Genomic DNA, 18133 nt, shown 5'->3' on the forward strand with positions numbered 1-18133 from the left:
ACTTCAATACAGGGCACTTAAACACCTTCCCGCCCAGACCAATTTTCAGCTTTTAGTACTCTCACACTTTGAATGACAATTACTCTGTCATGCTACACTGTATCCAAACAAAATTTTTATCATTTTTTTCTCACAATTAGAGCTTTCTTTTGGTGGTATTTACTCACCGCTGGGTTTTTTCTTTTTTGCGATATAAGCGAAAAAAGAGCGAACATTTTGAAAGAAAAACACTTTTTTTTAGTTTCTATTGTAAAATTTTGCAAATAAGTCATTTTTCTTCATAAATTTGGGCTAAAATTTATACTGCTACATATCTTTGGTAAAAATAACCCAAATTAGTGGATATTATTTAGTCTGTGTGAAAGTTATAGAGTCTACACGTTAGGGTGCAAATCACTGAAAATTGATCACATCTGATCACACCTGATGTACTAAAGGCCTATCTCATTTCCTGAGACACTAACAATCAAGGAAAGTACAAATACCCCCCAAATGACCCCTTTTTGGAAAGTAGACAGTCCAAGGTATTTAGTAAGAGGCATGGTGAGTTTTTTGAAGTTGTAATTTTTTCCCACAATTCTTGGGAAAATGAAGACTTTTTTTTTTTTTTTTTTTTTACACGAACTTATTGTATTGACAGGTTATTTCTTGAAAAAAGCATGCGCATACTTGCAACCACACCCAAAAATACATTCTACTACTCCTTCTGAGTAAGGCAATACCACATGTGTGAGACTTTTACACAGCCTGGCCACATACAGAGGCCTAACATCCAAGTAGCACCTCCAGGCGTTCTAAGAGCAAAATTACACATATAATTTCATGACGACCTATCTCCCTTTTGAAGGCCCTGGAGCACCAGGACAATGGAAACGCCCACAAAATGACCCCATTTTGGAAAGCAAACACCCCAAGGTATAATCTATGTGACATAATGAGTCTTTTGAACGGTTCATTTTTTTCCAGAAGTTTTCGGAAAACGTGGGAAAAAAATGAAAACGCATTTTTTTTTACACAAAGTTGTCCATTTATAAGATATTTCCAACACATAGCATGTACATAGCAAAAATGGCATCCCAAAATACATTCTACTACTCCTTCTGAGTATGGCGATACCACATGTGTGACACTTTTACACAGCCTGGCCACATACAGAAGCCCAACATCCAAATAGCACCTCCAGTTGTTCTAGGAGCATAAATTACACATATAATTTCATGACTACCGATCGTATTTTTGAAGGCCCTTCATATTTCTAACACATAACATGTAAATACCAAATAACAAAAGATTACCTGTGCTTTTAGTAGTGTAGTGGTCCACAGAGGAGAGCATCGGTCCAGGCAGCAGGCAGGGATGTGGTCAGCAACAACAAAAGCAATCGTCCAGGCAGCAATACTGTCCATAGTTAGTTCAGGCAAAGATACTGTTAGCACAGCCAAAGCATTGGTCCAGGTAGCAGGCAGAGGTGTCCAGGCAGAAATACTGTCTATAGTCAGTAGAGGCAGCAGGCCAAGATATGGTCAACACAGCCAAAGTATTGGTCCAGGCAGCAGAAATAAACACAGTCCATAAAGTCCTGGGTCATTACAGGCAGCGATATGGTCAGCACAGCCAAAGTATTGGTCCAGGCAGCAGGAAGGACCATCAAGCTTAGGGCCAGGGGGACAGGGGTAGAGGCTTTTCCCACCCAAATCTCTTTGAAGCCTCCGGGCAACCAGACCCTGTTCTGGGAACACAGAAAACCAAAAACTGATTTTCTCTACTCAGAACGCTATTCTGAAGCCCCTCACATATGTGAGACCCCTGTGTACTGAAGTAGAAGGGCAAAAGATCAGTCCAAGTGGCAGGCAAAAACATGGTCGATTTAACAGGCCGAGGTCGGTGCACGTGGAAGTCAGAAACGTGGTTAAAACGGCAGGCAAAGGCATCATCGGTAAACAGGCTGAGGTTGGTGCACGTTGAAGTCAGAAACATGGTTAAAACGGCAGGCAAAGGCATCGTGGTAAACAGGCTGAGGTCGGTGCACGTGGTAGTCAGAAACGTGGTTAAAACGGCAGGCAACTCCTATTACAGATCACTACAGCCGTGAAACAAACAATTGCCAAAGCTTGGAAATCTCCATCCTTAATAATTGCTGAAACTAAAAATAGAGTCAATCAAGCAATGACCCATGCCAAAACAGAGGCTATAACTCAAGATAAAATATCCAACTTTGAGAATATATGGAATCCCTGGGTTACTCACTATTTGCCTTCCAATTTTGATGCTTCCCTACTAAGACCTTGGTAATCTTGATTTATACTTCCATTCTCTGCATTCATGGTATGTGTTTATTACCATGTGCTACCCCAGAGACCCCTACTATCTCTCATTTCTTTCTTCCCTATCTATTTTTTTCTCCTACCTAGGATTACTTTTTCTTTTATCTTTCTTTTTTCTTTCGCTCTTCTATTTTTTATCCCTATTCTCTCTCTTTCAATTTACTCTTGATATAGTTCTGGTAGCAGAACTTTAATTTCCTTGGTTATCATTATATCAAATTGTACATTGTTCCAATATGTAGGATAAGATTTTAGATTCTATAATAAATGTTCTTTTTGTTTTCTTTTTTTATTTAAAAACTATACTCTTGATAATAATTAAAGTGGATGTAAACCCCAATTTTTTTTTATGTCATAATATAGAATATAAGATTTTCTATCATTTGAGCCCAGTCTTGCCACAAAGAGTTAATCCATCTCTGAGCAATCCTCTTTAATTGTTCAGTGAGATACAAACAGAGAAAAACTGTCAAATCCTCCCCCTTGCTGTGAGTGACAGGTGATTTACATCTCGTGCACTAGCCTAAGACATGCATTATTTTTTAATTCCCTCCCCCACTACTTTCTTCTGCTGCTCTGCCAGGATTGGCTGTTCCACACCTCAGCATAATTGGGCATGCTGAAGTCATGTGGTTACTTTCCTGTCTTTTCACTGGATGTTAGAGATCATAACAGAAGTTCAGTGTTAGAAATACACAGGAGAAAATGCATATTGACAAGGGGAGTGTAGAGGTGGGCGGGGAGTCTACTGACATCACAACTCCACCCATCGAGCTCCAGACAACAGACCCGCCCACAGAATCTGCAGTTTTTCGGGTCTAATAACAGACAGAGGGGAGACATTTGACAGGTAAAGATACATGCAGGAGGCATGTATATCCTTATAGATAACCCCTATGGCAGTAGTTTAGAAAGGATGACATTGGGTTTACGTCCACTTTAAGACCTTTTTTTTATCTGAGGTCATCTTATATTAACATGGTCTAAGTTGGTTTTATCCTCTCTTATACAATGTATGACGCAATCTTTTGAGTAGTTAGATCCATGCTAAAATCGTTTTAGTTAAACTACTTTTAGTTTATGTTGGAACTACAACCCAATATTATTACCATATATGTGATCTTTTCTTTTGCTGTCACCATATGTACTTACGTATACTAAGTGTTAAAATTCAATAAACAAATTTGAAAAGGAATTGATCATTTATTTATTGCAGTGTACAGTGGGACTCAGGGGTTGAATCACAATTGACAATTTATATGTTTGATATTAATGAGTTATTATCCAGAGTTTAATGCTAATGTTTCTATGTTTTAAATGTTTTAGAGGTTTTGTCCTTAGGGGTCTTCTAGGGGAAAAGTGACTAATAAAAGGTTTGCTTTTTATTAATTTATAATCTTTTGTTAAATCTTTTATATGTTTTTGTTACACATTTGATGTTTAAAGTTTGGGAGTAGTAGCTCTGTCTATTTTTTTGTGTTACCGGATCATAAAAAAAGCAATTACTTTATAGAAGTCAAATATGTCATCGGTTGTGCGTATTTCACAACAACCAGAAGATGGACTAAGGTCCTTATGTGGTCTTATTACATTATATGCTGCTGTGTTTTACTTCATATAATTTAATGCAAGGGTAACTTGTGGAGGGAAATATGTGCAATAATCAGATTGTATCATCGATTATTCAGCTAGGCTATGGTGAAGAATTAAATGACTGCAGGCCATTTTCCATCATGATGAATGTAAGTGAATTATTGTTCTTAATCATCCGTACAAGAGAACTTTACATGATGCAGCTCCAGAGGTGAAAATAAAGAAAAAATGTTATTTCAATGATTAAACTTCAATCTAACATTATTTTGATGGAAAAGCCAAGAATTTATCAATGAAAGTGCTTAGAAAAAAAATGTTCACTACAGAGTATTATTTTACAATCAATGTGCAAATAAGGAAAACTGAAATAAAAAGGAGAATTCTATGCAGACCTTCAGCAATAACAGTTTCTTACACAACTCTAATCTGTGTTTAATGAGTTTTTCTTTTGGCAGAGCGCATATTATTGATGTCAGTTGTTGGCAGGTGAGAATATATAACCACTGCTAAAGATTTTTGATAGACCATTACCATTATTATTGATGTAAAGCTTTGGAAGTGGTTGGGTTCTTCCTAATCATGTTTTGATTCCCACCACCCCCTAGACAACTGTAAATCTCAAAAAATTTTGGGCAATGTACAGTTTAAATTTATTTTGCATTTTAGAAACGCCTTCAAGCCTGCATAGGCATATCTGTGTGCCCATTTCATAATGTGATAGAGGTTTCTGTATGTGTTTTTTGGACAACACTTACACTGTGGGGTTGATTTAATAAAATGGAGAGTATAAAATCTGATGCAGCTGTGCATGGTAGCCAATCAGCTTCTAACTTCAGGCATAGGAAGGAACATGCAAAGCTGTGGTACGAATAGATAAGCTCTTTGCTTATCTACCTCCAAGCTCCCTCCCTGACACAAATTTCTAGCTGCTGTTATCTCCTGTGTCCCAAGTGACTCTGCTGATAACAGAGGGGGCATAGAGAATTATTCTCTACTTTTAAGCCATACTGGCTTTCTTTGTGAAGATCCCAAAGCCTTGAGGTTCTAGCACAAGAACGTGAAGGATTTATGATCTTTGCTAGTGACTTCTGGTGGCATAGGGGTGGAGAATGACGCAAAAGCATGCATAGTTACATAGTTAGTAAGGTTGAATAAAGACACCAGTCCATCCAGTTCAACATGAGTGAGTGTGGGTGCGTGTCTACAATTGTCCCTATCCCTGTACATTGTGTCTCATTAACATGCTCATCTATTATATTATTATTTTTATTTAAGGTACCTATATAGCGCCGTCAATTTACGCAGCGCTCCGCACATACATCGCACACTCACATCGGTCCCTATCCTCAAGGAGCCCACACTCCAAGGTCCCCAACTCACATTCATATATACTAGGGGCAATTTTGGACAGAAGCCAATTAACCTACCAACATGTCTTTTGGAGTGTGGGAGGAAACCGGAGTACCCGGAGGAAACCCACCCCGGCACAGGGAGAACATGCAAACTCCAGGCAGGTAGCATCGTTGTTGGGATTCGAACCAGCGACCCTTTTTACTGCTAGACGAGAGTGCTACCCACTACACCACTGTGCCGCCCACTTCCTTTTCTGTGCCAAGAATCTTGCAAATACCCTAAGCAAGCTCATTCTCAAACAATGTAATTGTTTAGGGCAGCGATATCCAAACTACGGCACTCCAGCTGTTGCGGAACTACACGTCCCAGGAGGCATTGTAAAACTCTGACATTCACAGACATGACTAGGCATGATGGGAACTGTAGCTCCTAAACAACTGGAGGGTCATAGTTTGGAGACCACTGGTAGGGCAACAATTCAGTTCAGTACAAGCTGAGAATGTGATACATAAACTGCAATACCTCCTACCCACTTCAGTGTTGCTGTTTAATGCATTCTCAGGACTTCCATTTTTATTCCCATTTAGCACCCATTCACACGATTTTCAGCAAGTGCCCCTTTGTGTTTAATGAGCTGCCACTACACTACAATGAAACTATTAAAAGACCTGCACAATTTTTGTAATGCAGCATGGCACAACAACTTACGGTGTACTGCAGCGTGTACAGTGCCTTGGAAAAGTATTCATATACCCCTTGAAATTATCCACATTTTGTCATGTTACAACCAAAAACGTAAATGTATTTTATTAAGTTTTTTTTGTAATAGACCAACACAAAGTGGCACATAATTATGAAGTGCAAAGAAAATGATAAATGGTTTTCAAAATTGTTTACAAATAAATATCTGAAAAGTGTGGTGAACATTTGTATGCAGCCCCCTTCACTCTGATACCTCTAACTAAAATCTAGTGGAACCAATAGCCTTCAGAAGTAACCTAATTAGTAATAATAGTCCACCTGTGTGCAACTTAATCTCAGTATAAATACAGCTGTTCTGTGAAGCCCTCATAGGTTTGTTAGAGAACCTTAGTGAACAAACAGCATCATGAAGGCCAAGGAACACACCAGTCAGGTCGGGATAAAGTTGTGGAGAAGTTTAAAGCAGGGTTATGTTATAAAAAAAAAAAACTATCCCAAGCTTTGAGCATCTCACGGAGCACTGTTCAATCCATCATCTGAAAATGGAAAGAGTATGGCGCAACTGCAAACCTACCCAGACATGGCCGTCCGCCTAAACTGACAGGCCGGGCAAGGAGAGCATTAATCAGAGAAGCAGCCAAGAGGCCCATGGTAACTCTGGAGGAGCTGCAGAGAGCCACAGCTCAGGTGGGAGAATCTGTCCACAGGACAACTATTAGTTGTGCATTTTGCAAATCTGGCCTTTATGGAAGAGTGCCAAAAAAGCCATTGTTAAAAGAAAGTGCAAAATCCTGTTTGCAGTTTGCGAGAAGCCATGTGCGGGACACAGCAAACATGTGAAAGAAGGTGCTCTGGTCAGATGAGACCAAAATTTAACTTTTTGGCCTAAAAGCAAAACGCTATATGTGGTGGAAAACTAACACTGCACATCACCTTGAACACACCATCCCCACCATGAAACGTGGTGGTAGCATCATGTTGCGGGTATGCTTTTCTTCAGCAGGGACAGGGAAGCTGGTCAGTTGATGGGAAGATGGATGGAGCCAAATACAGGGCAATCTTTAGAAGAAAACCTAGAGCAGGGAGCTCTTATAACTATGATTAAGCACTAGAGTGTGAAACGCATCAGTTATTCATCCTGTACCCTGCTGCTGTCATGAACTTTTGTTACTTTTCACAATAAAGGCGTTCTAATTGGAGTGCGGCTGTCCAGATTTTCTTTTCTCATTGGGAGAAAACCGGTTAGTCTGCAAAAGACTTGGGCGGAGGTTCACCTTCCAGCAGAACAACCCTAAACATACAGCCAGAGTTACAATGGAATCCTTTAGCTCAAAGCATTTTCATGTGTTAGAATGGCCCAGTCAAAGTCCAGACCTAAATGCAATTGAGAATCTGTGGCAAGACTTGAAAATTAAGTGAATGTGATTAATTGCGCTGATATTATCCTTTTATTATTACACCCTAGTGTGTAGCTCAATGAGTGGTTTAAATAAATACTATCAATTAAAAATAAATTACCCTATTCATTCACCCATATAAAACACCTATGAAATAAATACCACAATAATCCTTAATTGTATCTGCCAAAAAACATAAAATAAATAAATTAATAATTTATGGGCGCCAACATTAAATGCTCAAAGTTCTCCTGATAAGTTATATCAAAAATAAGTGAGTTCAATGCCGATTTGCTGTGAAAAAATGTATAAAGAATATAGTGAAAGTTTTACTGTCACTCCGTCGCCAGTTCCGCTTTAATCTGATTTTCCGCTCAGATTCTTATCCATTGCTGTATTTTGCAGATCACTTCAGAAACTACCTGGTATACAAATAGGACACACAAGACCCTTTATACATTTTTTCACAGCAAATCGGCACTGAACTCACTTATTTTTGATATAACTTATCAGTAGAACTTTGAGCATTTAATGTTGGCGCCCATAAATTAATAATTTATTTATTTTATGTTTTTTGGCAGATAAAACTAAGGATTATTGTGGTATTTATTTCATAGGTGTTTTATATGGGTGAATGAATAGGGTAATTTATTTTTAATTGGTAGTATTTATTTATTTAAACCACTCACTGAGCTACACACTAGGGTGTAATAATAAGAGGATAATATCAGCGCAATTAATCACATTCACTTAATTTTCAAGTCTTGCCACAGATTCTCAATTGCATTTAGGTCTGGACTTTGACTGGGCCATTCTAACACATGAAAATGCTTTGAGCTAAACGATTCCATTTGCACTTGTAGTGCAAAGTGGATTTGCCTTTAGTAAATAAACCCCAATGTACCTCTAGCAATCTTTGGACGAATCCTAGGGTTCCATAGAGCCCAAGTTCAAAAAGGATGCTCTACAGTTCTTCATAGCAAACAAATATAAAAACAATGAGCTAAATTTTACAACAACTCATTGCATAATAGCACTATAAAATATTGGCTTTTACAAAATATACTTTGAATTATTTGTCAATTTGTTTCCATGTTTCTGCAGTCATTTAATCCCTGCTAATCAATTTGCACATGGCATTTTCCTAATTATCCAGGTTGTCATATTATCTGTGCTAAAACCAAAATCTGTGAATGTCAATATTTGCGGTGCTCCTGCGGATTCTAATTAGTGGCATATCTCTCCATGAAGTCTTGTTAAAGGTTGTTTTGTCTAGCACAGCCATCATAACGATCAGCTCATGAGTAATTAAGAGCATAAACTAAAAGAACGGATACATATGAGACAATTTTTTCTTTTTCAGCTGTCTTTATGAATGACAGTGTCGTGCTTTAAGGAAGTAAAGGTTTGTTTTAATTTGTGATATTCAATGAAAAAAAAAACCATAAAAAACATATACATATACATATATATATATATATATATATATATATATATATATATATATATATATATATATATATATACACACATACATATACATATATATATATATATATATATATACACACACACACACACACATACATATACACACACACACACACACACACACACACACAATATATTTATCGGCGTATAACACACACTTTTTTCCCCTTAAAATCAGGGGAAAATCGCGGGTGCGTGTTATACGCCGATCTCCTGGAATCTCCTGCTGACTGTGAGCAGAGCGATCGCCGGCCGCCGATATACATAGATAGCCGAGTGTGCCGCTCACAGTCACGCCCAGTCCCGCCCTATGATGGACACAAGGACTGGGTGTGACTGTGAGCGGAGCTAGCCGAACCTAGCCGAGTACACTCGGCTATCTGTATATGGGCGGCGCTCAGCTCCGCTCACAGTCACGCCCTTACCGGCGGGACTACAAGAGGAGCCTAAAGTGGCCGACAGCCGCCGAGAAGAGCTGAGGACCGGCTCTGTGTATCTCGGCACCGGCAGCGCAATTTTCAAACTGCAGTGACACTGGCAAGTCACTGCAGTTTAACTGCAGCCTAGGCAAGGCTGCAAATGGACACTGACAAACAGGGGATGGGCACTGACAAACAGGGGATGGGCACTGACAAACAGGGGATGGGCACTGACAAACAGGGGATGGGCACTGACAAGGCTGCAAGGCTGCAAATGGACACTAAGGCTGCAAATGACTGCAAATCACACCAAGGCTGCAAATGACACTGGACAAGCATGCAGATGGACGCTGTGCAAGGCTGCAGATGGACACTGATAAGGCTGCATTGATGGGCATTTAAATGCAAGTTTTTTTTCCATATATATATTCATTCACTTTTCTAACACAGCCGAGTGACCTTTTTTTACGCCTATTAGAGCCTATGGCTCTAATCAGGTGCTTCAAAAGAAAACCCTGCCTGAAAAGGGGCCGACGCCTGAATAGGGGGTGGCAGCGATGGCCATAGATAGACTCATGCAATGCATGAATCTATCTATTGGTGCTAGAGGGGTTGCTGAAGAGAGGGGGCGGCGCCCATGCGCCCTTATGGACGCACCGCCACTGCTCGTCAGCCACTCACTCAGCACGGCACCATTCAGAACACTTCGCATTTTCTCAATGAATGCAAAGGATTCTCTGATTGAACAAGGTGGAGATTGTGACTTTACCACCCTGCCACTTGACCTTGTCCAATCAGAAAATGCAAAGGTTTCCTTGAATGGCTCCCATGCCAGATGAGACTTGTGAGAAGGTCTGACCAGAGGACTATAGTAGTGAGCCTATGTGGCAAGTGTAATAAAGTGCCATTTGACGGCTACTGTGTGTGGCCCAGGAGAAATTTTGGGTGACGACCCACAAATTTTGTAAGTAGAGACTCAAGAGTATGGACTCTAGATTGGGAGTACGGTGCTCCCATTGACCTTTCAAGCTGGGAAAGGTAGAAGTGGTACAAGTAAGTCCTATGACTGACACGACAGACATGACAGACAGATATGCACAGTGGTTAAGAAATGACATCAAGACTATTATAGGCTGGACCAAAACAGACCAGATCAATACCAGCTAAAGGAGTTATGATCAACTTGGGTTTCTGTGTATGTTAATTTTTATGGCAGATTGACAGAGTCGGATGGGAGAATTAAATGTGTACAATATTGGATTTTTTTTAAAGTATGCAACGTGATGAAACTTTAACTAGTTATGAGCCTGTCAAAGTTTTTCTAATGCATATCACTGATGTGTCTAGCAAAAGAGAATTAGACCAGGCAATGCAAGTGTTACATAAATGTTTAAGAAATGTCTGGGAAACAGAAAGATAGCTAAATATGGCTGAGTTGAAAAAAATAAGTGTGAGAATTCATTGGGGATATGAGAGGAGCCTGCTAGTCTTTTGCAGTTTGCTCACCTTCCACCTTTTTTATTTCTGTGTAAGAAAGGAGTGAGGTGCCCCTTCCTTCAAATTCCTGTGTGAGAGACTGTCTGTAAAATATTAACTCTTGACCAGCCAAGAAATTACTAGTATAACAAGTGATGTTCAAATGTGAGTGATATACAAGACCAAGGAAAAATGTTTGACTATGTTGCAGAAGTGGAATCCTAGTTGAAATTGTTAGTTTCTGTCATGTAACTCTAGGATTCATTTGAAACAAAGAAAAAGGCTGATTTAAATTCCTAAAAGGTAGCCAAGATTATATTTAAAAGTTTACCTCTCAATTCTAGCCTACCGAGCGTGAAAAGGCAAAAGGTTTCACTCACTGATAAGACCGGGTTGATTTAGTATTTTAGCATGCCAGAATATTAAAGGAATTATGCAAGTTAAGAAGCAGTAGTTGGACAAGGAAGCACATGCCAGACATTATCAGAAGGTTGTTGATGGTTTAAAGAACATGAAAGTCAATTGCACTAGAAGAAAGTGGACAGAATATTGTAGAATTATTAATGAGGATTGCTGGATGTGAGACAAGAAAAGGCGGAGGATGTTTTTGATTACTTTAAATGTGTCCAGTCCATGGCAGATACAGTAAATTTAGATGTGACTGAATATTAACTTTTCTTCCATAATAAGGAAACAAGGATTTGAATGGGCTTTGCTAAGAGAAAAGTGTGCAGTAGCACTGAAGCCCAGAGAGAGGAGAGAAAAGAGAATACAACAGACGTGATGCTTTTATAGCCTAAGATGAGGAGCAAATGTTTATGCTCATCTGATGCGAGAGACCAGCAACATGAAGAAAAAGATGGTGACGAAGGCAAAGATGGGACTGGTGCAAGTACTTTAGCATTAAGTTCAACTGAGAGGTGTCCAGTTTGTCTGAACAGTCTTTCCCTGGAGGCTGGCTTTCCAGAAGTACGTTGTCACGTTTTCTGTATATCCTGCATTTTTAAATGGTGTGAAACTTCCTCCACCTGCCCTGTTGACCGAAAACCCTTTCAAACCATATATGAAATAGATGCGGTTGGTGGATGCACCAAGATCCATGTCGTGGCAAGAACTAAAAAAAAAAACTGCAGCTGCAACCTATGCCAGTAGTGCTGTACAAAAGGGAAGATATGCTTTAGAAAGGAATGTTATGAAGAAATATGCAAATTAAATCTTGAAAAGAGCAAGGACAAAACATTTGTCATCAGCAAGGCTGAGCAAGTATGCAGCAATACTGCTTGAATTAGGAGAAATGGAAGTGAAAAGATGTACTACAATCAATCCTGCCAGCTTTTTCCTAGAGAGAGAAGAACACCTAGAAGAGGAGGGTCACCACATCTGCTTAAAATATATGGAAGAAGAAATGCAGCAAATCTCCCCAGTAAAGGACACTCTTCTTGAAAACTCTGATCTGATCCTGTTTGCAGAGGGTTCACGCCTGTACAAAGATAGAGTTCCAAGAATGGCATATGCAGTGACAACATTGGAGAAAGTGATTGAGACCCAACTCCTCCCTTCATCACATTTAGCGCAGGTTGCCAAAGTGGTAGCACTCACAAGAGCCTGTGAGACCGCAAAGGATCAAACAGCCAACATCTACACTGATAGCAAGTATGCTCTCGAAGTATGGACCCATAAGGAAGAACAGAAGATTCACAACTGCTGCAGGAGAACCAAAAAAAAAAAAAAACTGGAAATATGTTCAAGAACTTTTTGAAGCAGTCACCCTCCCAAAGGAAGTAGGCATCCTGAAGGGCAAGGCATATACAGAAAGACCGCTGAAAACCAATGGAAGCATACATGACCCTAATCACTGATTTTGCAAAGGAATAAGAAGAAGCCCGTAACAGATTGAAGAAAAGGAAGAGAACAAATATAGAAAGCAAAGGAACTGATTAAGAAATTGCAATAATCTGCACCTGATGATTGGAATAATATGTAAAGGAACAGAGCAAAAAAGAATCAAGATGGACTTTTGTGCAAGGAAGATGGAATATGTGTCCCACCTCAAACGGAGAAGATGATCGTGCAAATAGCCCATGGCCCGAGTCATGTAGGCCCTAAGGCACTGGAGAGAAACATAAGCAAGGCTGGATGGTTTATTCGATACTCCAGAAATTCATGTCAAGACTTTGTTGAGGGATGCATAATCTGTGCTAAAAATAACCCAGGAAAACAGACCAGAACAACAGACATTTGGTCAAACACTTTTCCTTTTCCAAAGACTTCAGATTGATTAAATCCAATTGTGCAAATCAGGCATTATCAATATTTTTTGGTGTGCACAGACATGTTTTCAAGGCTGAATGTGTCTTGCACTGAGGAGAGGCTTCCATCAGGCCACTCTGCCATAAAGCCCCGACTGGTGGAGGGCTGCAGTGATGGTTGACTTTCTACAACTTTCTCCCATCTCCTGACTGCATCTCTGGAGCTCAGCCACAGTGATCTTTGGGTTCTTCTTGACCGCTCTCACCAAGGCTCTTCTCCCCCGATAGCTCAGTTTGGCTGGACAGCCAGCTCTAGAAAGGGTTCTGGTCGTCCCAAACATCTTCCATTTAAGGATTATGGAGGCCACTGTGCTCTTAGGAACCTTAAGTGCAGCAGAAATGTTTTCGTAACCTTGGCCAGATCTGTGCCTTGCCACAATTCTGTCTCTGAGCTCTTCAGGCAATTCCTTTGACCTCATGATTCTCATTTGCTCTGACATGCACTGTGAGCTCTAAGGTCTTATATAGACAGGTGTGTGGCTTTCCTAATCAAGTCCAATCAGTATAATTAAACACAGCTGGACTCAAATGAAGGTGTAGAACCATCTCAAGGATGATCAGAAGAAATGGACAGCACCTGAGTTAAATATATGAGTGTCATGGCAAAGAGTCTGTATACTTAGGACAATGTGATATTTCAGTTTTTCTTTTTTAATATATCTGCAAAAATGTCAACAATTCTGTGTTTTTCTGTCAGTATGGGGTGCTGTGTGTACAATAATGAGGACAAAAAAATTAACTTAAATGATTTTAGCAATTGGCTGCAATATAACAAAGAGTGAAAAATTTAAGGGGGTCTGAATACTTTCCACACACACACACACACAAGACTGTCACTTTAAGAATTTATAATATGCTTGATTTATTTTTTCCTTCTTAGATAGCTTGTTTCAATTCCTGGGAAATCAAAACTGTTGGATATGTGACGACACAAACTACTGATAAGAACCAAGGAAACTGCTCAAAATAGGCTTTCGTACCAAAACCAGTCTGAACTGACAGATACTGCTGAATTCTATTTTTTTGCCAGTCACATGATGTATACCACCCATTTAACTGTTCCCTTGCTACTAAGAAGATATGAATGCTGATTGGACTAAATTATACGGTCACACCTATAACACGCCTAGACCTTATGCAAATTCATACGTATAAAATTTTTTCCTGAAGACGTGTGCTTGGACACGAAATGCATAGAAATTGAGGCTGTAGATGCTAGGCACAGGAGCTATCCCCTCCACCCCCAGCTGAGACGCATGCCGTGCTTCCTGGTTTCACATTCTAGTGACGGTTCGGCCCCTGCCTCACCCCACAGCTAAGCTGTCATCTGTTTTAAGGCATGTAAGTGCTCTGACAATAAAGACAGTATTACACTATTGCCGTTTTTGGCTAATTTCTGGGAGAGCCAATCTTTACAGATTAAGATAAGGATAAGGAGCGTTTGGGACTTGCATTGAATGTTATTATCAGAGGATCACCATTCACCATCTATGAATGTATGATGTTTGATCGATATTGGAGATGCTCGGTTAAAGTTCTTATTGGCTTGGAGGATCCTGGTTTGCTGAGAAAGTTTTTCCAACTTTATGTCTGGTGGTCACTCTGTGCCCAGATATGTTCTTTCATATTGGACTGGTTTATATAATTTATGATATATGTGCTGATTATGTCACACCTACAGTATGTGGGTCGGGTTGATACTCACATGCTTACATGGTTTTGCGCTTAATTTTTCACATTTTTTTTACTTTACTTTACTGCTTTATTGAGAACTGTGTATTGTGTTTCTCCACTGCAGTGTATGGAATAAAAGCACAGTTTCCTTTTTATCGATTTAAGGTTACGGACATCAGAAAAAGGTCTTGATTTGGAGACTCCCTAACCTGATGAGCACTGATGAGGTGGCACCAATGAGGTGACACAGATGGGCGCTAATATGCAGCACTGATGGGCACCAGTAGGCAGAACTGATGGGCACTCATAGGCGACATTGATGGGCACTGAAAGTCGGCACTGATGGGTGGCACTGGCAGGCATTACAGATGGGCGCTGATTGTCATTTATGGGCACTGATTGGCATCCCTGGTGATCATGGGTGGGCATACCTGGTGGTCATGGGTGGGCATCCCTGGTGGTCCTGGGTGGGCTGCACTGATAATCAGTGCAGGCCCCCATTAGAAGAGCAGCCGATCGTCTCTCCTCTACTCTCGTCTGTCAGAGACGATAGAGGAAAAGACGATATACGGCTCTTCTGTCTACACTGTGATTGGACATAGCTGATCACGTGGTAAAGAGCCTCCATCAGAGGCTCTTTACCTAGATTGGAGTTGCGGTGTGTCAGACTGGCACACCACCGACTACGCAATCGCAGCTTATCCTGCTGGACTTCATATGATGTTCAGTCAGGATAACTGAACCACTTTGCTATATGACGGGCAGGAAGTGGTTAAACATACATATGTATTATTCCTCATTACATAGATTCTGTTTATTCTTGACTTCCCATGACATTCTATACCAGATAAACAGAGAAGTGCAGTGCAAAGTAGTCCAATTAAAATCCTCATAAGACGATGGAAGTCCACATGAGTTCATAGGATGAACCACAAAGCCCAAATGAAAGCCAGAAAGATCCACATGTGGAAAAGTATGGACAGGAAAGGATTGGTCCCTGATTCGATTAATAAGAAAGATAGTAAACAGGGCTATAAGATTCTTTTGGATTACAATATGCAACATAAGCTGTGATCAAGGCTTGTAAGCCAGAACGCGTGAGCCCCTGTATATTTTTCCTCATTTTTTTAATGCACCAATAAAGAAGCAACAAGGACGCTTGGGGTTGCCGGCTTTATTCTTTGTGTTTATATCCAACATAAGCAGTTTGAAAAAAAAAGGTTCTAAACACTGGGACACTCTTAGGAGGGATCGGGTGCTGAGTAGAGCTCTTCCTACCCATCCTCAATGTATTTATAGACAAGCCCCTACATTAAGGGATAGGACTGCTCCCAGGGTCATAGATCCACCTGTTATAAAAGAGAACAGGATTTTTTCGTTCCTTTCAGGATTTTATGTTTGTGGACGAAGGCAATCCAAATTTAACATTAAAAAAACAAAGAATTTTTTTCTTCTGTTGCCAATAAAAAATATCAGATTAAAGATATAATTAAGTGTAACAAATGGGGAGTTGTCTATATGTTGGAGTGTGACTGCGGCCTCCGACATATTGAGAGGACGTCGAGACCACGCATTGGCGAACATGTTAACAATATCAAAAAGGGATTAGGGACCCATAGTGTCTCGAAACTCTTCAGAAATTTTCATGGCAGGGATCCCAGAGGCTTGAGATTTACAACTGTAAAATGTTAGCAGCGGGTGGGTGTCTTTTATTGGCATGATTTGGGTTAATGAGGATTATATCCAACCCAACTAATTTTTATTGGATATTGGATCCTTGTTATACATACACACACACGTTAATATTTTTTGGGTGTCTGAGGCAATCTTTGCAATCCTGAACCTATTTTAAGGTTTTTTCTTTAATCAGGCTTGGTCAGTGGTCTGTATGCATCAGCGCTGACATTGCATAAGAACTAATGGGTTTGTGTTCAATCTTTGGAAGCCTCCACCTACTTTAGGTCTTTTTAATTAGGCTCGGTCAGTGGTCTGTTTGTATCAGCGCTGTCACTGCACTGGAACGAGCGGGCTTGCATGCCCATAACTCCAGTGCTGGGACTTTTTGTTCCACGAACCAGGGACGCCTGGCCTTGAATGTCGTCATGGCAACATGTTTTGCATAATATGGGTCGGGGTGACGCCGTAGCTCCACCCCGCTGACGAAGTCCTATTGGACGTAACAGGTACGGGGGAAGGAGCTATGTTCGGATGATGTCACCCCCCTGCCATCTCGATCAACAGATTTGTCTCCGCACTGGTCTTTGACTGCTTTAATGCGAGTATATATTGATGAGTTTTAATAAAGCCTTGTAAAGTTCAAAGCAGAGAGCACTTTCTCCTTTATTTCATGTGCTTGTTTGGAATTCCTGGGAGATTGTTGCTGACTGCACTGGCAACCATATACCCCTAAGGGGACACGCGCTATTGACTCCTTATTAATGCAGGAGTCCAGGCTATAAGGTGAGCGAGCTAGCATATAGCGTTGAAGAGATTGTCACACATATCGTGTCTTTGGATTCCTACTTACCCACATGAGGATCTTTCTGGCTTTGGTCTGGGGTTTGTGGTTCATCCTATGAACTTCCATCGTCTTATATGAGGATTTTAACTGTACTACTTTGCACTGCACTTTTGTCTATTTTTTATTGTTTATGAGGGTTTTGTGAATACCTTTAAGTGTTCAGCTGGCAAATAATTACTCTTCTTGGGGCTTGCACTGATTGTTCCCATTTTTCTAATTTTTATTCTATACCAGATACCTTATATGTCATCCTCCAATTAGCTAAATACACCAGAAATTATTTGCCATTTTACTAAATAAAATGGTACTCCTGCACTATCTCAAATAAAAGGAAAAGGTGAATGAGTATGACTGCCGCAAACACTAAAAAGCAAATCCGTTGTTCTAAAGTGTATGAATAATGATGATGATGTTGCGTTGTCAACAATACCGTGTGATACTATACAATATATAACATGATCTGCATAAATACATAAGTAGATACATGAACCAAAAAATTTAATTAAAATTGATAATACTTCTACATGTTCATAAATCTCAAGTTCCAATAAAGTGACTAATAAAGTGAAAACAAATGTGTAAAAAAGTCAAGTGGTAACAATGTGAATCCACATGTGCAACTAAAAACTAAAAGCGCTCTACTTCTTGCACATTCCAAACAGTGAACAGTAATTGGGGTCTCTTCTTATGGTGTGTGTGAAACACCTCCTACTCCCCTGATGAAGTCACGTGATACGTGACGATACGCATCATGATTGGGCAACAGTCCAGAAGTGATGTAGTACGCTGCTCGTGGACTATATGCCTTGCTTAACTGTTTTAAATGTGAGTAAAATTATGCTTTTTTAATAAAACACCATTTGAAAAACAATAT

The sequence above is a fragment of the Aquarana catesbeiana genome, linkage group LG01 (assembly GCF_042186555.1).
Source record: "Aquarana catesbeiana isolate 2022-GZ linkage group LG01, ASM4218655v1, whole genome shotgun sequence".
Lineage (NCBI taxonomy): Eukaryota > Metazoa > Chordata > Amphibia > Anura > Ranidae > Aquarana > Aquarana catesbeiana.